We start from the raw sequence: 21,476 nt of genomic DNA on the forward strand, positions 1-21,476 counted from the left end.
AATATGGTTTTCCTAACAAGTAGCTATGCAGTGTCTGAAATTGAAAAGCTAGCTGTGAGTAACATTTGTTTCCTTTTTAAAAATTTTTCTTAGAACTAAGGTGCATCTTAAACTTTGAGTCTTAGTTAGAAAATGAAGCACAGCCTGAGCTAGTTAAGCATTGTGAAACTAAGAACACCAATATCTATTTAGAACTATTCCTATGGATTTTTATAGCAATTTTCACTGATATGCCTTCAGTTTTTATAAGTGTATTAGAAACAATAAGAATTAATAACAGTAATTTTGGATTTTTTTTTGCAGTTGCCCTCCGTTTAAGGATTTCAAAGTGTGTTAGAACCAAATCTTAGTCTTGTCCTCAGCATTATCTGGAGCATGATTGGGAACACAGGGTGATACGTGTGTGTAAGGAAGAATCAGACAATAGCTCATGAGACATGTGACATTCTGAAAAGCACTGCTTAGTCATACCTTTTGGCACCATCCCAAATATTTATGTTCTAAATGAGTTTGGTAGTATGTTTTCAGTTCAGTTCAGAAGATAATATTTTACATAAGCTATATTTATGATACCCAAGGGAGTAATAATTTCGCATGTAAGAAATTAGAGGTGTGAATGAGTAGACTTTCTTTTACCCATGGAAAGGCCAATTATGCAATTAACATTTGAAATGTATAGAACAGCCACATATTTTGGCACAAAAGAAACAACTTCCAATTAAATGGATTTTTAAGAGCCGGAAAAAGGGCAAACTGTTACAAAGTTATTTTTAAAAACAACTGGAGGGAAGCGCTGTCAAGTTATTTAAAACATGGAGTATTTTTTCTTTTCTTACTTTGGAAGTCACCATTTCTTCTTATGACATCCTAGGTGTGTAAGTAAATGTGACAAGGTTTAATTTGTTTCAAAAGTACCCATTAGCATGTGATGAGGATAGTTTCAAGATTCAGTGTGGAAAATAACTTTTGCTTAAGGGAATGTTGCAAATTTACTCTTCCCCTTTTTCATTACCCCCCCCCCTTCCTCCTCAACAATAAATTGGTAGCATTAAATAGACTTTTATATTGATCCTGCAACTTGTCCTGTGAATGTGACTCCTATACCTAAATGGAATCCTACAGACGAGCTCTCTGCTGATATAGGAGTCTTCCCTGTGTAGAACAAATGGCAGAATTGATGCCTAGTAGGGGATTACTTGACACTGTGTTTCTTTCATTATGAGAACATTGATGAATTGATTCTTTCTCAAAGGTACTAAACATCTGAATCTTGACTATAGTCATAGATGTTTGTACCCCTGGAAATCAATTGACTTGTTGAATTAAATACAGGTGTTCCCACTCCTTTCTTGGGGAGTCAGTATATGGATCGAGCACTGGATTGGGACTTAAGAGAACTTGGCTCTATTCCTAACTGTAGCACCATCCTGCCAATTAAGCTTGGGCAAGTCGTGTCACCTCTGTACAATCAGAATAATGATACTGACGTCTGCTTTAAAATCAACTGATGAAAAGTGCTGTATAAAAGTTGGCTGCTATTACTTTTTCATAAAAGGCTCTATTCTGTTTGGTGCTGAGCATTTAGTGAAAGGATCCAGTCCCTTCAACTCTCAATGGTTTCAATTGGAGTTCAGTATGTGCTTGCTCTATTGCAGGAATAGTTTCAAACAATATTTTCTAAGATGAAATGTTTTCCCCCCATTATAAGAGTGTTACATTTTTCCACTTATATGTTACTTGAAGATTGTTTTTTGGGAGTCTTCAGGCAGAATAACAATAGGGCACTTTGCTGTGGATTAGTTTTGTACTCAAGCTCTAAAGAATTAGAGTGCAGCTGAGCCAATGCCACCATAGTTGCTAATGTTAAATTGTGTATGCCTTCTCATTGTTTGGGGCTAAATTATCCTTGAGTCCCATGCATAATAGTTAATTCTGACTGCAGCAGTGCTCACTAATACTAATGAGGGCAGAGCTGATACACTGTAGGATTTCTTTCTGCCAAAAACCTGCTCATACCTCCAGCTGCTGTTTCTGTTGTTCAGGCCAAAGGGAGGCTTATGGTCCAGTTTTTCCTTCTCTCCCTAAAACTGTCCAGTGCTTGTGGGAAGAGCTGAATACAAAACTAACTCTTGAGTCAAAGTGCTGACCCATCAGTATGTGCTCAAGGTTCTAGCAGAACAGTTCATCAGTTTGTAGAGATGACTGGTATATATTCTTTCTCTCTCACACGCACCTCTGTTGAAGTACCTGTATACAGTATAGCACTATTATTATAAGATTTCCTATACTATTAACATTATCTGTAATATAAAGTTACTGCTTAATAACCTTGAATTTCACTTAAGCAAATTGCAAACACTCTTTCACCACATGAAATACTTTAACGAGCAATGCAACCAATTACTCAAAGACAACTTGGGTAGTCCGCTAACAGAGTTTCTCTGGTAGCTAAGGTAATTTTGCTAATTATAGTACAGGGAAGGTTGTTTCAAATCCCTTCTATTTGAAGGTGAAGACTGCTGTTCCCAAGCAAAAATTGTTTAATCAATTATATACACACATTACATTAACTAGCTTTTGCTGGAGTTGTGTGACAAGGTGGCAAAAGTAAGAAACCCAGAGTATTCTGTGAACTCATTGTGCTGTATAGGTGGAAAAGGAACAACAGCTTGCTGCCTTTTTTTCAATGGTTATAATCTGTTGATATAGGTTACCAATTGTCTAGAGAATCACATCAAAAACCTGTTTTGCTTTGCTTTCTTTGTTTTGCTGAAACAGATTTAATTTAGGTACTTGGACCTTCTCCCAAGGATTCTTGGACAATCAACCTAACTGATTTTATATGGCTTCTTCTACAGGGGGAGAGAATTGTCCTAGGTGTACAAATTATTCTTTACTTATTAATGATCACTTTACTTGACAGTCCATATGCCTGGCAGCATCGATTCAAGACTCAAGTCATTTGGTTTAAAACTTGGCTGCTTGATGGAGCTGCATCCTCAATTGAAGGAGGGTCTAATTTTATGTGCCCAGCAAGTGAGTTATTTTAGAAGGTTTCCAGAATGATTTCTGTAGGCAAGAAATTAATGCCCAAGTGTCATGAGAGTCTGCAGTGAGCAATCAGTGCAAATATTGTGCAAATATTGAGCAATCTGAAAGAAGTGAATGACAAGATAGTGGCCCTTGAGATCCATTCTTGGGGGGATGTAAAGTGCTTTTGTCTTGCTCATGAAGAAGAACAAGATTCTAGAATCTAGTAATTGACTCTTTGGGAAAATAATGGAGGTTGGCAAAAAGGACTTAGAAATAGATTACAGAGTTATCAAGACATGTGATGACCTCTTGGAAAGATTGTTCCTCTACCTCACTTTTTCTTGCCTTGAGGGCATGGGGCACTGAACCTTCTCTCACTGTTTCAGAAAGGAAACTTGATTGGCTTTGTCTTACAAATTGATCACCAGCATTTGTCTCTTTGGTGATGTGTTTATTTTCAGTGGGGACCGGTAGGGATGCTGGAGTCTGGCTAGTTTGGTTAGTCAGAGTTGGGGGTTATGAGGTTAGCCCACTAAGTAAGTTTCAGTGATGATTCATTAGAGTTTACCTGGATGGGAGTGGAAGTCAGATATTTCTAAATCATAGTGTTGACTTTGCCATTGCCTAAATGGCTGTGTACCTGAAAGTTCAGTGAGATGATACCCATTCCAGATTTCAGTCTCTTCCTTGATTGAACTCCACAATTTAACTGCTGATTTAAAAATTAGAGTGGATCAATATTATAGCTGTACAGTGATAAAGAGAGCTATTTGTAGAATAATTCAACACATGAAGACTCTAGATGTATGCTTTTCCTGATGTCATCTACTGTGTACATCATTGCATTAGAGAGGCTCAGGGGTAACACAGGAGGACTTCTAGTCCATAATAGCACATTTTTTGTGTAGATCAATCTTTGCAGGCAGCAATGCTTCTTTGTAAATAAAAGAAAATAATGGAGAAGTGGAATATTAACCAGTTTTATTATTAATTAGGAGCACACCGGAGCAGATGCTTTCTTGATTGCTTATAATTCTATCCGTTTAACTCTGATTATTAAGAACTTAAAAGCTAAAAGCTAACTGGTAGTTTGATGGACAGAAGTCACTATGTTACATGTGTCTACACGCACTATGAATCTTCCCCAAGGGTCTCAACTCCTGATAAAGCTCTGGGAATTATTTAAAATACGACCTTGAGTTATTGGATAGGGTTACTAATATGGTTCCTCTTAACCTTATTTTGTCTTGACTCGGAGCTAGGGAGCATTAATTCTAGGACAGAGATCGCTTCTTAAAAGCTTTATTTTAAATTGTCCTGTGTTGCCAACACTAGATTAGCCTTTTATTTCCACAGGTTCTTAGTCACGTTAGAAGCTGAGGTATACCCGAGGTTTTGGTTACCAACCTTGTCTTCAGAATGAAGTTGATTAGATAATTTGTTGATAAGTTTGTTTTTTTCTCAGCAGTGCATCATTTATATCTGCAGCTGCTAGGTTATCTATGCTAAAGTTTCTAACAATGGTGGGAATCTTTCAGACATTTCCCAGCTACAGAGATTCTAATAGATCTCTGGGTCTTGGTTCCACAGAGTTAGTTTCTATAAGAAGGATTATTAGAAACTTATTGAATGAATCAAAACCAAAAAATGGATCCATATCAGAAAGGCATGAGTTTTGAGTGGAGTCCCATAGGGATCTGTTCTGGACCCAGTGCTGTTCAATGTGTTTATTAATGATTTGGATGCAAATATAGAGCTGCTTGAGGAAATCTGTAGATGACACAAAACTGGGAAGGATCACAAACTCATTGTGGAAGACAGGAGCAAACTTCAGAAGGATCTTGACAGATTGGAAAGCTGGGCTAGACCCAACAGGATGAAGTCCAGCACTGACAAATGCAAGGTGCTACAACTCGGTAAGAATAATCAAAGACACAAATACAAAATGGGTGACTAGATGGCAGCATTACACAGAAGGATATAGAAGTCTTGGTGGATCAAGATGGAATTTTACCTCATGGTCAAATTGGTATGGACTGTGGAGGTTTTTGCCTTCCTCATTTTCTAGAAGCAGGACATTGGCTGCTGTGGTTCCCCTGCTTTACATGTGATGCGTTAGGGTGTTAGGTTAGAGTTGATGGTAGTCTCATTTAGAGTTCAGATTATGGATTGTATAGGATGGCTTGGATAGGGATGATCCTGCCTCAGGCAGGGGGTTGGACTGGATGACCTCTGGGGGTTCCTTCCAGTCCTACTTCTCTGTAATACTATGAGCACAGAGTCAATATGAGTCTGCAATGTTATGCAGCTACATCGATAGAAGCATTGACTAACTGCTAACAACTCTAATGGTGCTGCAACCTCAGCCAAGCAGCATCCGTTGTAAGGTGAAGTGTCTTGCCCTGAAAGCAGAGAAGAGATTGCAGAGGAAGAAACAGGAGAGAAATCCTGGCCTACAGCCTACTCTCTTCTTTGGAAAGACCTGCAACTTCTGCAGATGGATCTGTGGCTCAAGGATTGGACTCTTACGTCACCTCAAAGTCCATCAATGAGCCATGGAATCCTTGAATCAAAGGATTGCCAGAGATGAGAAACATTAAGTGCAAGATACTGGAAGTGATAGTGCCTTTTTACTTGGTACTGGTTAGGTCTCATTTAGAGTATTACATGCAGTTTTGGGCTCCACATTTTAAAAACCATGTGGAGAAGTTAGAGAGGGTCCAGGGGTGGGTGACAAAAATGATAAAGGGCTTAATCATAAAGCTATATGAGGAGAAGTTGAAAGAAAACAGGCATGTTCAACTCGTGGAAAAGACGATTGAAAGGGGATGTAATCACAGGCTTCAAATATCTGAAGGGCTGCTATAAAGAAGAGGGAAAATACCTTTTTCTAGTGCTGCAGCAAGCAGGATGCGTACTAGTGGCTTGAAGTTGCAGCAAAGTAGGATTTGACAGGACATCAGGAAAAACTTCATTGTTAGAACAGTGAGGCAATGGAATAGGTTGCCTATGGAAGTTGTGGAAATCTCCATCATTGAACATTTTAAAGAAGAAGTTGGCTAAGCATTGGTTATGGATGATCTAGGTGTAGCTATACTCAGAGTGCTCTGTGAAGAGCAACAGTTGGAAGCCCAGATGGAGCTGTGCTGTGTGTCTTTTTCTGGGAGGAGCATGTGGGATTGGATTGGGAAGGGCTATGGCAAGAATGGGTGCTCCTACATGCTTCAGAGTTCAGAATTTTCTTATTTGGACAAAGGACTGCCTGATCCACCTTGCTTCAGAAACTTACCCCAGTCATGAGCAACTTAATAAGGAGTGAACTTCACAAGTTCTGTTGAAGTAACTTCTGTCTTGCACTCAGAAAACTGCTTGTGGTGTATTAACTAGGTTTTGCAGGATTCAGTTTTTATTTTTTAACAAATTTGATGGCTAAAATCGATGTTTGTTTATTTTTATGCATTTCTTTCTATTTTATCAATTTAAATTTCAGGATTGTGTAAAATTATGGGTGTGGGGGGCAGACAATTTAATAATAACAGTATGCTGTTAAAAGCTTTAGAAAATCACACGTTAAAATAAAAACAGAAAATATCCATAAATCAGTAAAGCATACCTGAACATGCAAAAGCTGGGCTGGGCTCAGCTGCTCCAATCAAACAGGGGCTGGGCTGGGCTCATGGGAGTTTGGTGCCAGATCCCTGGCTGGTACATGGGCAGAGCAAGTAGCACCAGGCTCCTGGGCTCCTGGCTGCCAACAGCTGTGCCCCTCCAAAACCTTCCTTCCAGCACAGCCCAACCAGCACGGCCCCCAGCTCCTGCAGTGGCTGCCCAAGCTGCTGTTAGAGGAGCAGCGTATGGGCAGTGCAGCCAGGGATCCCCCCCGCTGCCTGCAGCGGCTGCTCTGTGTGTGTGTGTGTGTGTGTGTGTGTGTGTGTGTGTGTGTGTGTGTGTGTGTGTGTGTGTGTGAGAATGGCACCCTCTGTCACAGATTTCCTTACCCCTGTCCCAGGTTTTTTTTTTTCTTAACATCCCTTTCCTATAAATTTCAGTTATTACCAACGGAAATATTTTTTTGTTGGTCTGAGAGTGTCAAGTGAAATTGACATTTATTGATGTTTGTCAATAAATGACATTTATGGTTGTTGAATCCTGACAAGTCTATGTAAAACATACTCTTATTGGGCCTGGTAACTTTTGAACAGTGTAACCTTTTGCTATGTGTGGGTAGATGAAGCTGCTTATGTATACACAATTTTTTTTTTTTTATTTTACTTTAATAATATTCCTGTAATGGGCTCCCCTGTCCACTGGTACTTAAGGTTGTAATACCTCCAAAGCAAGGATGTGGCACTTTCAGAACTATGTCTATGTCAAGAAAATTCTCTCTTTATTCTGAAGTCTGATAGTAGTCTTCTCCCAGAGAGTTATAAAAGAGTTCAGTGAACCCAGATGTCCTGCTTAAAGCCTTAGGACTATTTGTCCAGTGGCAAAGTGTTGGAATGCTGTGCATGCACCCTCTGTCACAGATTTCCTTACCCCTGTAAGAATGACACTGTGGGTGCCCTTGCTAGCTAATGCATTTGCTTATAGACTATAACATTGCAGAACTTTGTTTGTTGTTTGTTTTTAATTGGACCATATATATGTGTTTGTTTATGCATGTGTGTAATATATAGATATACACACAAAATCACACACCTATATGTATATGTCTGTGAATCTTCTCCTTTGTCACACCAGTTTATTTTGGATTACTGAGTGACGCTGAATTCCACCCCAGAACATGGGGCTTTGTCTGAAGGTGTGTTTACTGTGCTGCCACTGAGAAAAGCACTGGCTGTGAGGGGGTTCTAGCTTTCACGCCCCCGTCTCTGACCATTGGTGGGTTGTTTCAGCCTACAACCAGAAGTGTCACTGGTCTATACTAGTTAGAGTCCTTTATGATGAATATAATCAAAGTACTAATATCTTGTGCAGTAGTAATAGTTGACAAATGACAGCTGGTATCAGGGTTCCATTGCATGTTGTTAGTTAGCTATTTGGTGGTTGCCAAATTAACCTGGATCCTAAAACTGTCCCCATTTAGGGTTCTGACCCTAAACATTATCATCTTTGTCCTGCATGATGATCATACAAGAAAAACTTGCAAAATTTGTAACATTATATGCTAAGGCCCTTTTGGGTTTTTCTGCATATCTTTGTGTGCCGTTCTTTTCATTTGCAACCTTTTTGAGACAGGACATTATTCAGTACAGCACCCTACACATCACTGATTCATATCCATCATTTATGGATTCTGTTTCACTTCTAAAGTGTAATGTCTATCATTAGGAGCTCATTTATATGTTGTAATAACACTACTAGGATAAGTTGGTCCCTGGGCTCCTATAGTATTTTCAAGGCTTGTTTCTTTCTTTGCTTTTGTTTAATACTGATGACACATCCCTTAAAGATAAAGACATTTTAATAACTCTCTTCTAGCAGGAAAGAATTTTGGCACCTGCGTCAATGTTGGTAGCAGTGAGCATCTGTACTGTTTGCTGTGATCACCCAGAGAAAGAGTTGACTTCATTTCTACAGTAGTTATGACTATAATTTCCCTCGATTGCAGTCTACTTTCATTTAATTTGTGCTCAAGGGCCCTTCAAATGGAATGATTTCTATTGGATTGTTTCAGCTGAGAGGCCAAAATGTAACATAGTCTATTGATTCTAATGAACACCAGATATCTGCTTTATCTAGGATATACTAAGGAATCCATTTTGAGTACTGAAGTAAAGGCAAGAAGGGGTGGGTGGCAGCAACTTGAAAATGTATTCATGTAAATTTGCCATCAGGCACGAGAGGTCTACTAGCAGCTGGAACATGCGAACTTAAAGCGTTCCTTAATATTTCTTAAGCCAGCCTCTTATAAATATCCTTTTATTAAATTTTCATCACCAATAGATGTAAATACACTCCTAACCATACTGTTAGAATTGTGGTCTTTTGGAAGGTGCTTTTCTGTAGTTCGGAGAAACACTAAGTTTACTGTGACGTGAAAAACAGAGGGGAGAGGTTCTTGCTATTTCTAACATAAGCATAACTTTCTCAGCTGGGGCATAGGTAAAAATGGAAAGGAAAGAAAGAAGTGAATGGTTTTACCAATATTTATCTGAAAAGTACAGAGCAGGAGGATAAGAACAAAGAATATTAATTCCTCACCCTTTCCTTATAGTTCTCTTTCCTATGTAATAATTTATTTCTCTTCCCCAGTCCTGTGCTACTACTTTATACATATGCACACAAGCTAGTTATAATTATAAAATAAATACAGTGATTGAATTCAATGGCAGTCTGCAAATGAGCAGTGCAATACTCCATGATCGGGGAGGAACTGCTAAAATATGTAAATAAAGGTTATACTGTATATTTAAATTGCTCTTGAAGGCTGCTTGACTTGCTTTTACCACACATCAATGAGAGTTAGTGGCAATGTATGGAAAAACAGTAAGTGCTGGATGATATTGGAACTAAACAGCAGATGACCTCATGAACAAGGTTAATGCCAATCCTACTGAAGTGCCGGGCCCATGGCCTACTGACCTGTTGTCTGTCACCTAATGATGCATACTGTGCAGTCTTCCCTGAGAAAACTTATTCATCCTTAACAGAGATCCAGTTTTATAGATAGGTATTAATTTGATAAGGAACATGTATTTTTAAATGTATTTACTTGTTAAAGTTCAATGACTTACGGAAAAATTCAGAAGCAAAAAATCTAGTCACCATGGGACAAATTTGCCTCTGCAGAAACATAGACTCCAGAGGAAGGAACAGTACACACTTACACAATGGCCACATTCATTCTGTAGGATTGAATCTATGCTGACCTATCACAACCGTCTTACATAGGGATAGGGAATTATTTGGGCTCGTGGGCCATAGGGAGTTCTGGGGAGCTGTTGGAGGCCAGTTCAGCACACTCCCATGCAACAGCTCACTAAACCTCCCTATGTGGGATGGGGCTACAAGTGGGTGGGGAGCTGGCATGGATGTGGGTGGCAGCTTCAGCAGGGGCAGCTCATTTGGGGCTCCTGCTGCTATCAGCACTGCCTCCTGGTCACCCTCGTAAACCAAAGAGGGGCTTAGCCAGACACCCCATCCCCAGCAGGAACGTGCTAGCTGTGTCCACAGCTGATGCCAGCATGTGGGGCGGGATCTGGTATAAGCTGTGGTATGTGCTGTAGGTGCAAGATGGTTTGGATGGAGGGAAGGGGGAAAGAGAGATAGAGAGAGGCAGCCCTGCCCATCATCTGCCCGTGATGAGTGGTGGCGGCTAGTGCTGGGGGCTGGGAAAAAGTGGGAGTTGGCAGCTGGTGCGTTCGTTGCTGCTGGGGCCCTTCTGGCTGTGGCCACCTAGAGTCTGTGCTGAGGCTGTCCTGTGGATCCTCCCTACTGCTGCTGCTGCCCCCAGGCCTGGGGTGGCCTGGAGGTGGTGCTGATGGCTGTAGCAGTGGCAGGGAGAAGCCACAGAGCAGGGGGGGCAGGACCATCTCTTTCTGTCTCCTCTCTTCTCTCTCTCCCCATCCCCCCCAAAAGATTTTTGTCTCACTGGCAGTGGCCACAGTCACCTACATTAGAAGACACAGAATTGGGACGACCTATCCCACCTATCCCTTATAGGCTCAGCAGTGCTATGTTGGCTAGCACTATGGAAGAAAGAGACTTGGGGGTCATCATTGACCACAAGATGAACATGAGCCTGCAATGCGATGCTGTGGCTAGTAAAGCGACCAAAACGCTGGCTTGCATTCATAGATGCTTCTCAAGCAAATCCCGGGACGTCATTCTCCCCTTGTACTCGGCCTTGATGAGGCCACAGCTGGAGTACTGCGTCCAGTTTTGGGCTCTACAATTCAAAAAGGATGTGGAGAATCTTGAGAGAGTCCAGAGAAGAGCCACGCACATGATCAGAGGTCAGGGAAGCAGCCCCTACGATGACAGGCTGAGAGCCCTGGGGCTCTTTAGCCTGGAAAAGTGCAGGCTCAGGGGCGATCTGATGGCCACCTATAAGTTTATCAGGGGTGACCACCAGTATCTGGGGGAACGTTTGTTCACCAGAGCGCCCCAAGGGAGGATGACTAGGTCGAATGGTCATAAACTACTACAAGACCGTTTCAGGCTGGACATAAGAAAGAATTTCTTTACTGTCCGAGCCTCCAAGGTCTGGAACAGCCTGCCACCAGAGGTGGTTCAAGCGCCTACATTGAACACCTTCAAGAGCAAACTGGATGCTTATCTTGCTGGGATCCTATGACCCCAGCTGACTTCCTGCCCTTTGGGCAGGGGGCTGGACTCAATGATCTTCCGAGGTCCCTTCCAGCCCTAATGTCTATGAAATCTATAGTAGGTATATTCCTGATCTCTAGTAAGTATATTCCTGATCTCTAGGTAAAGTTCAGTTTAAGTTTTAAAAACTTCCCAAAACATTTCTCAAAACTAACCGTGGCAACTTGGGATATTTTGGTTCATAAATGATGAGATAATATATATAAATGTCCAATCCTTTTTTTGACTATATATCTCATGTATATCTTCATATTTTGATATCAGTAGGTTTTTACAGTTTCTAAATTTCTTTAATCTCTGGCAAGAAAATAAAATGTATTTCGTACATCAAAATAAGTCAGATATGTAACACCACCTCATTATGATGTTAGGCAAAATTGTGGTGACTTCTGGAGTTTTTTTTAATTCAGCATATAATAGGTGGGAAAAGAGTTTGCATTTATTTATTTAATGCCTTATAATAGATTTGATAGATAATAAACCACCTTTAGAATTTATGAACCTTTCAGTAGTTGTCAAGCTTATTTTCATGTTCATCTGAATTCATAAAAATTCACCTAGAATATTAAGTGTCAAGATGCATTTCCTTTTTTTCTTGTATTTGCAAGATAGGAGAAAATAATTATGCTGAATAAATTAAATGAGTGAGTGAAAACTAATGCCATGTAAGTTATGTTATGTATTAAAAAAAATGCAGAGAATATCCAGTAGAGCAGCTCAGCATAGACTTTTATGTTTTTCTCAAATTGAATGTAAATTAATGACTTGATAAGATTATGCAGCCTGTTGTACATTGACTTCTAGCTTCAGTGGGATTCTGTGGTTGATGGGGTGTTACATATAACAGCATATGCTTTTAATACTGGGGCATTATTGTAAAACCCAAGAGGGTTTTATGTCCCAGGACCTAAGGCTTGATCCATTGAAAAACTTTCATTAGCTTCAGTGAGCTTTTCAGATGAAGAGTTTTTTTATTTTCCTGATGTCTTAATGTCTGTTAATGGAGGAGCTAACAATAACTTTAGTTAATGAGGTCCTGGATTTTCAAATCTGGTGTTTTGGGTAGCACATTTCTGAAGCTGTGTTTTAACTTTTTAAAAACCTTTTCACAGATGAAATTTAATGGGCAATTTTTCTTTTTTGATCGCTCTGCCTACCAATTTTTGGGTGATTTGGGATGAACAGCAATATTATCTGGTTGTTTTTTAAAGATGATTTTATGTATGTGTATGGCTTTCTTTTTCTTTCATGCGTTCTTGCTTGCTTACACTAAAATTGCACTAAGATGTCTTTTTTTAAAAATATTTAATTGGTGTAAAAGGTTGCATGTACACATTAAAATTATTATAAGCATGACTTACATTGATTTAACTTAAATCGTGTAGGAATGTGTGTAAGGGCCTTGTTACACACTGCACTTTTTGCTGCTCAAATGTAAATTGGTGTTAGTACTAGTTGAAGTTTGAAGCAGTCACACCTTAAGGCTAAAAACCTTCTCTGACTGTCTCTAACCTGCACAGCTATGACTTGTCACTAGAGGGCTGGTGAACCAGGACAGGCTTCTATCCCTGCTCTAGCTGGAGGTGTGTGGGAACATGAAGCTGGTAGGTGGGGAGTTAATAGGATGGGAATGGGTAATGAAATGGGAGGTGGAAAGAAAATGGGGGTGGGGTGGTGAAATGAAGGAAGTTGGCCACTGAAAGATAAAATAAAAAGAACTTAAAAAAATGAAACTAAGAGGAAGTAAATTAAAGGAGGTCTCATATGATTTGGAATTGGGTTGTAGTGGGGACTGGTCATGCTTCCTGGGGTAGCTGGGAAGTAGGAGGGGTGAGGGAAGGCACTTTTGGGGGAGCTAGTGCTCCTGCCCCAGGGACTTGATTTGGCCCCCTACCTTGATCTGGCCCCCTACGTTGTTCATGGAGCCATGTGTGCCTTGTAACCTGGCTAGCTGGCATGTGCTTTGCAGGCTATTTGCATGGGATTGCATCCCTGGGACTGGGAAGAACTACCCCCTGGACAGTAGAGTTCAGGGGATGGACATTTTTGTCCACACAGAACAGGAGGGTGAAGGAGGGGACACTGCATCCTGGGATGCTGGAGGATTGCAATTTGGGTGGCTGTTCTGTGGGGAGTGACCACACATTGGTGGGATACAAGTTCGATAACACAGATCAGAAATAAACCTGCCCTGGAGTGGCATAACTTTAAGCTGCCTAAGGTGTGCTTAAAACTAGTTTCAGGTGTTAATGTGTGGACAATCCATGGGTTAAGAGCTCCAGGAGCCACCTAAAATGAATGTGCAACAAGGCCCTAGGTTAAACAAAAACTAAGCTGCTCTCAAATGATTTAACTAGATGTGTTTAACAATTTATTCAAATTAACTGTGCGCTAGATTTGTATGTCAAACAAGGCCTTGGCTCTTGAATTTTAATTGAAATAAAAAGAATATTTGAACAAGGACATAATTATGTTGAAATTAAAAAGACCTAGGAATTTTAAACAAATTACTTAAAGGTTTCCTCTTTTTTCAGTTTCTCAGTACTTGGCATCTTAGCAATTGGTTCCCACCTTACTACTCTGCAATCTTCCAGGCAGGGTAAGATCTGAATTTCTAATTCTCCCCTCTCTAAGGACAAAAATCCTTAATGTAAAGTGTGATCAACATGCTAGTACAGTCATTAACTTATTTGCTAAAATGGTGGGACTACATTGCATTTAATTTGATGGAATTAATTTGGTAGTTGAACCTGAGTTCAGTTTCCTTTATAGACAAAACAATTGCACTTGTTTGTGCAAAGGCTGTATTTAGCCTAACTAGCCAAAATTAGCCAGAGGTAAACATGTCCTACTGCAGGAGAAGTGTCTAGTGATTACAAAAAATTAAGTTGCATGTTTTAATATTGTCTTTTTTTCTATTTTAAACACACACATGCCTGTTGCTCCTATGCCATGTAAACCATACTTATATCGTATACCTGTTGAGTGCCAGCTTGTCCTAGTTATATTACATCACTGCTGAATTTGGCAGTAGATGCAGTTTCCCCCCCATTTTTATTCCCTTGCAAATCAGTCAAATCAGTAGGATGGAACTGGCCCAAGCATAGTACATATCAATCTTGTAGAAAGTCAATTAAAATGAAAGAAACTTTTGCAGAAATTTTAAAAAATAATGAAAAATGGCAGAAGCCTCCCACATATTTGTGTCCTGGGACAGCTGGGGCTGCATTATGTGATTTTGTCATGCTGCTTGGTAGTACAAAGGAGTAAAAATCACGGGGGGGGGGGTGCAAGGTAGTGAAAATTGTAAATGCTACAGTCGATTGGATAATCAATCAACTGTGGTAATTGTGACCAATTTCAAGGCTTTAAGCATTGAACTGGCTGCCTCCCTTGGCAGGAAGCCCAAAAATGGGAAAGACGAGCAATTCTGTATTGTACAATGAGGAATAACAGGCTTGCTTTTGTGACCAATTGGCACAAATATTAGAATACTGAATGGCTATTCCAATGATCTAGTCCAGACAGCTGACATAGAGATAATGACATGATCGGTGAAGTCACAGTCAATATGAAAAGAATATTGGATGGGATGTATAGTGCTTGAGAACACTGAAATCTTGAACAAATGGTCTTTTGGGCTAGGAACAGAAATTACACATGAACCCATGTAAGTCATTGGAAACCAGTTCAGATCTGTAACACAACAGAAGCTTAGTGCACATAGGCTAAGTACAGACAGTCAAAAAGCCTGAGGCTTTTTTCTCATGTTTGGTGATTCTAGAGGGGATCTGGGACTGATTTAACCTAAGTCAGTTAAGTCTGATACTGCATCCATCCAGGTCTGTTTTAAACCTGTTTCAGCCATTTTGAAAGCAGTTTATGACTAGGGACAAAAATTACATATAAACCAGTATAAGTCATCAGAAACCGGTTCAAATCAGTAACACAACAGAAGTTCAGTGCACATAAACTGCTTTCAAAACTGCTTCTGACCTAGGCCGCTGCAGGCATGTGGCTGCATTTCTGGAATCAACATTGAATCTCTCTTCACTTGCTCATCAGTTCAATCTATGCAGCTTAGACTAAACTGCAAAAATTGAATCAATTCAATCTTGGACTTTTTGACTGTATGTACTTAGCCTTAAAGAACGACTCTTTAGGCCAACACTCACATACTGAAAAGTAGCCTTTGGGTTAAACCTATAGGCTATTTATCACCAATCCATGTAATCACTGAAAATGAGAAATCCAATTTATTCACAGGGATAAGTTTTCTGCTGGAGAGCAGCCAGAGACTATATAGGGCCAGATGGGAGCTGACTTAGTGTGCAAGTGTATGGCAACATTTTTCAGACTTCCCAACACCTAAGGAGTTATACTAGGCCTGAGGATAGGGCACTTTCCTTTCTACCACTTTGTTTCACTGGAAGAAGCAGCTAAACACAATTGAAAAAATGAAGTTAAAATGAATTTCACTCATACACAGAAATGAAAGAGGAAACTTACTGCTGAGCTGAGTGCAGAAGTGTTGGCTGACCAGAAAGCAGTCATAGTTTCAACTGTATCAGTAGGGATCTAGATAAATGTTATCACTTCTTTGCAAATGGTTTCATGCTTTTTTGTCACACCAGTTTCCTAGTAAAAACTGCAGCCTTGATAAATTTATGTTGAAAACTGTTAATTTTTTTCTCCTCTTCAGTTCTTTTTCTGGTAGCTGTTACACATCAAAGGATCTACCTTACTGGGGGTCGCGAGCTAATCATTCATTTAAAATAAATGCAGTATAGCTAGTTCTGTGGATAAAGAAAAACAAGATTTAGTACTTAATTATTTGCTTTCCATAATTTGCTATTTTCAGCCACTTCAGAAAAAGGTGTAAGCAGTCTTTTCCCACATGCATGCATGGCATGCAGTGTTGCTGTTCTAATAATAGCTGGAATAAACCGATAGGAATTAGAGAACATCATAAACCCTTCTGCTTTCTGCTGCAAGTGCAACATACATTTATTTGACCTTATCTTCTCTGACTTATTTTAACATGTACATTTAAAAACCAAAACCCCCCTAACATTTTACTTCACTGCACTCTTCTCTCTTCCTGGGAAGAGGATAAGAGAATAAATCACATGTTGCACATGCATAGTTATGTTCCTTAATGTACTAGCTGAAAGTTCTCAGATACTGCGAGTGCTATATAACAGCAAATAAAGAATAGGTTGGTCTGTGTTAGTCTAACTGCATATACCCTCTTTAGAAACCTATACAGATAATTCCTTGTTTCTTCCCTTTTAATCATGGAAGGTGTGATTTTTCAAAATTGCTTAAGTGACCTTTCCATCTTTATTTAATTGAATTGCATAAGTTATTTAAGACCAATGTGGGCTGAATTTGGCCCTTGCAAGCATGGATTTTATTGGTAACTGAGTTCATTCTGGGGAAGAATTTGGGCCTTTTGGAGGTTGTATGCAAAATCTCTATAGTACTGGATTAGACTGCCCCTAATCTCGTTTCTTTGGTCTTTTAAATTATTTCTGCCAACTTCAACTGGATTGATGACAAAGTTTTTCAAATAAAAATTTCTATACCAAAAATCCATTCCTTCTCAAGAGTCTCTGAGGGTATGTGGTTTTCCTACTGTGTCTCTATCATTTGGCGAGGTCACTGATTCATAACATGTCTTGCTGAAGACTGAAATCTCAGAATCATAGAAAAATATGGCTGGAAGGCATCTCAGGAGGTCATGTAGTCTAACCCCCTGCTGAAGGATACCCCCCAGGCTCATCTCTATTTAAACTATCATGGACTAGTATTTGTCTAACCTAGTCTTAAAAAGCTTTGGCAACAACAAGTCAAGTTACTTTTTTTTTTTTCAATAGAGGATGTCTATATAGAGGAGGATTTCCAGATTAGGGTTCTGAACACAGACATCTATGGAACAACTATTCTGAAATAATATGGGGACATAATGACAGAATGGTTAAAGTCTCCAGGAGCATGAGTTTAGCACTTGTTTTGGAGTCATGTCAAAGGCTGTGTATGTTCACCTTGCTATAATGCGTATCGTATCATTCCGAACAAACTGACATTCCAATATAGTTGCATCTTTGAGTTGTTTTTTACCTACTTCCCTCTGAATCAGTGTGCAGTCAACATGTTGGGCATACATTCCAAGGTGTGTTACTCCACTGCTGGAGTCCTTGAATTCTGTGATTTTTCTTGCAACAGATTGTGAGAGACCTACCAGAAACCACTGGAATTCTAGAACCTAGGGTCCAATTAGCATATTTCCATCATTCCTTTCCTGGTAACCCATGATTCATCTGCCTTTTGTAAGATGGTGTCATTTTCACAGTGCTGCCAACCAGCATGGATGGAAGGGACTCTTTTACACAATGCAGTTGTGTGGGCTTTTAGTAGAGGCTACTGCACATATATTTGTGATCATGCTACTGGGTGGCATTGGCTTTAGAAGCTAAACCCATGCTGCTAAGCTGATTTTGGCAGAGGAGGTTGAAATTGACCATTTGTATGTGGATGAACTTTTCCTGGAGCAGCCTCACTCAGCAAAACACTGTTTCAGGAATCAGAAAACTGCCTCTGGCTCACAAGAAGGAAGAATAATGCAGTCCTGGATGCCAAACAGCAGTGGCAGAATTTTAAGATGACAAATGCTGCTCTCCTAGGAGTCTGCACAGTTTGTCCTGGAGCTAAAACAGCAACTTGCCAGCATGAGCACTCTCCTCAACAAGGAGAGGTGCATGTCCCATGCCATTGTGAAGTTCATCACCCTGTACACCTACAACCAGTTTGGACTGGGAGCTTAGCTGTTAGGGATGTTGTCAAGAGGGCTACAGGTTGTTCCAGAGAGGATGCTGGTGCCACAAGTTCTAACGCTTGTTAATGCCCAGGAGATTATTGATGATCACTATGGCAGATTACCATGAGTATTGATGTAAGGTCATTTGGAGAAAGCTATGATCTTGGATCTTTTGAAACTTTTATCTGTTGTTTTTTAATGAAAAAGGGAACTCTCAACTCCTGACAGTGCTATAGGTTTTTATGGTGTCAACACAACTCCTGTCATTCCAGTGTGCCTTCATTTTTGCTAGCTGAAGAGAAAGCAGTATCCCAAGTAGTTGCAGAATGACACTATGTACATTAGGAGGGCTAAAAGTGAGATGGCATTGCTTCTAATGAGCTTGACTTTGCAGAACAATATCTACATTGTGACAGCTACTTGCTGTATTTTGCACAACACCTAAGGGAGCAAAGGAGAGAGTATCAGTGATGGCTGTAAGACAGAGGTGCAGAGACATTGAATACACTGTATACAGTCAGAATGGCTGTTTCTGCGAACAGCAAATTGGCAGGGACACAGTGTCAAAAATGCCTTGTGCTCCTCCTTCGAGGCCAGAAGCTGAACAATTGAAGAATAATTTTGTTCTGCATTCTGATGAGATTTTGTTGTTCTGCTTGTATGGATTGAGAGAAGTAGAAGGTTATTGTCATAAAGAACAAGATAAAGTATTGTGATGTTGCACAAAGTCTGTGGTGCACATCTGTCTAAAAGTGCTGAATACCCCCACATTTGTACTGTGCTTGCCACACATTTTAGTGTGAGATTACTGCTTGCCTTGGGTTGTGAAATGGTGAATAAATCGTCATTTGCAGCTAAAGGACTGAGAATGTGGTCCTAGCTTTACTGTTTTCATTGTACTGGGATGTAGAATTGGGAGAGAAGTACCTGTGACTTGAACTTTGGAAACCATATTGTAGCTTCCTGCATTGTTTTCATGGTTCCAGGACATAGCTGGGCTCTGATTTATGATGCTGAGTCGTGAGAGCATTGCAGGAACACATTCACTAGCAAGGCTGTCTGCTGCTGCAACAAATCCAGGAGCTGTTCTTGCATGTCTGTCTTTTTTCCCCAGTAGTGTTTCTTGTCATGACACTGTCCTCCAATTCTTGTACTCTGTTTGCAAGATCTCTATGCCAAAAGAAATTCCCTTCTCTCTGTCATTTTATTTCTTTTCTTGCATGGCAACAAAGGCTGGTTGTGTGTTGTTCTTTTGTTGCCCTAGAGAGCTGTCAGATGTTCTGAAGTTGATAACATTCCTGTCCATTGGGCATCATGTGAATGAGCTGGGGGAACTGAGAAACAAAACAAATATATTATGAATTCCAACCTTTACAAAAATTGTTGTTAATTTTTTCTCCTCAGTTTTGAAATAGCATTCCCAATAGTCTCTTCCCAGTCTGGGATGAGATTAGAAATGATAATACTTTTCCACCTTCATTCCCCTTTGCATAGGAAACCTATTCTGATCCCAGGCTCCTTAGCATGGTTTCTGGATCAGAAGAGGTGGTGGATGGGAAGGAGGGAATGAGTGGGCCATGGCATGTGGGCTGTCTATTTTCATAAGCTAAGAGGATGGTGGTGGCAAAACATGTGGGCACACATCAGGATTTGTGTAGCTGGAGATGGTGGGATTGGGGTAGGTTAGTAACTCAATGTGCATCTTTCCAGACTTTAAATTGTGGGGTGTTAACCTAGAATGAATCTCCAAAAGGCAGAGAAGGAGCTTGTTGAAAGAGACAATGGGGAAACTGGCAAGATAGGCAGTGATGTTCTTCAATAAAATGGTTCCGTTTAGAGATGCTACAGAACTGAAAGGGCAATGCTACTTACATGGGCAGCCCAAGGAAGGGCACATTATGTGCCTTGTAATGTTCATGCCAAAATATATAGTATCTTTGCCCCTAAATTCTGTTTCAACTTATCTGCAGGTATGAATCAAGTGCACCGAAAATAAATTCTCCAGTACTGGTTTGGAATGAAAAGGGTTAACAAAGTGAGAGTCTGCATACAGCTGGCTGAATATCATATCTCTATGAATTTTTAGATGTCTCATCTTGGGGAAAATATAAAATAGCTGAAACCTTAGGGATTTGCTCAAACTGTGAAACAAAGTGCTTTTATATTGCCTTATTTTCCTGTATCTGATGTTTCATTAAGCATGCTTGAATTATGAGGTTCTTTATTCAAAACCACTGAACAAATTCATGGTACTGTGAGGATGCATGGGAGGCCTGTACTGGGTAGCGAAATGGAGTAAGTGACTGGGAAGGGGTCTTGACATGTGGATGCCAACTTGGTTAAAGACTGTGGGTTATTAAAATATCATGAAAATTGCTTCACAACTAACATTTCTCAGCACAGGATCTATTTAGAGCATGTGGTGTGGGGTAGGATTCCTAGGTCAGGCCTATCCAAAGTGTTGGGGTCCTTTGGGCACACAGAACACAAAGTTTTTAAAAAATTACCTGCACTGCTATTTAGTACAGCACATAATTACTTATTGGTTGAAGTCCCCTTCCCAGAATCATCAAGCCAGCTTTCTATCAGGGGTTTAGGAGCTGTCTGCTTTTCAGAGTCTGCCCTGGGCTGAGTGGGTAGAAGAATGATTGTGGATTTTAGGGGAAATCTCCACCTCAGCAGAGTGCTAGTTGAACTTGGGGACCATGGCCTTTTAGTGACTTGACACTTTTCACAATATACAGATGTTTGTTCAGCGCCAGTCTTAGGGGTGGGCGACGTGGGTGACTTCCCACGGTACTGTGGTCAGGGGGGCACCACACACACACACACACACACACACACACACTCTCTCTCTCTCTCTCTCTCTCTGCAAGCAGCATATAGCAGCGCCAGCATTCCTCCCAGGTGGGGTGAGGTGGGGCGGGGCTGGGTGGCACATGCAGGAGCCCTGGGCTGGGGCTGGCAGCTCACGGAGTAAGCAGGGAAGGGCTCTGGCTGAATCTCACCTACATGTGGCTGGTTGTGTGTTGGGCCCTGGAGGGTCCCCCTGGAAGCTACAGGACACCAGAGCCCCCATGCCAGCACTTGCTGGCTCCTGCTCGCAGGCCATGGGGCTGCAGCCGGCTGTCCGTGCCACAGGCAGATGCCATGCCCAGCTCCCCAGCCCATTGGAAAAGCCCCTCTGTGGCAGGGCTGCAGTGCTGTTGATTTTGGGGGGGGTGTTGGGGTGCAGGGATGGTGTCAAAATACAAGTTCACCCAGGGCTTCATTTTCCCTAATTCCAACTCTG

At 40.7% G+C, this 21,476-nt stretch overlaps 1 protein-coding gene across 6 annotated transcripts in view; it reads left to right on the forward strand.

Annotated features, from left to right (window-relative positions):
• Positions 1 to 21,476, forward strand: part of LOC106739550 (uncharacterized) — a 64,247-nt gene that overhangs the window by 29,117 nt on the left and 13,654 nt on the right. Inside the window, exon 1 of one of the 6 annotated variants that reach the window (XM_059728822.1) lies at positions 11,290 to 13,963. The exons of the other annotated variants lie outside the window; for them this stretch is intronic. The gene's annotated coding sequence lies outside the window, so the exon portion shown is untranslated. Of the gene's footprint in view, positions 1 to 11,289; positions 13,964 to 21,476 lie in introns of those variants that run through there. 6 annotated transcript variants of the gene reach the window in all.

This window comes from Alligator mississippiensis, chromosome 5 (genome assembly GCF_030867095.1).
Source record: "Alligator mississippiensis isolate rAllMis1 chromosome 5, rAllMis1, whole genome shotgun sequence".
NCBI classification, from domain to species: domain Eukaryota; kingdom Metazoa; phylum Chordata; order Crocodylia; family Alligatoridae; genus Alligator; species Alligator mississippiensis.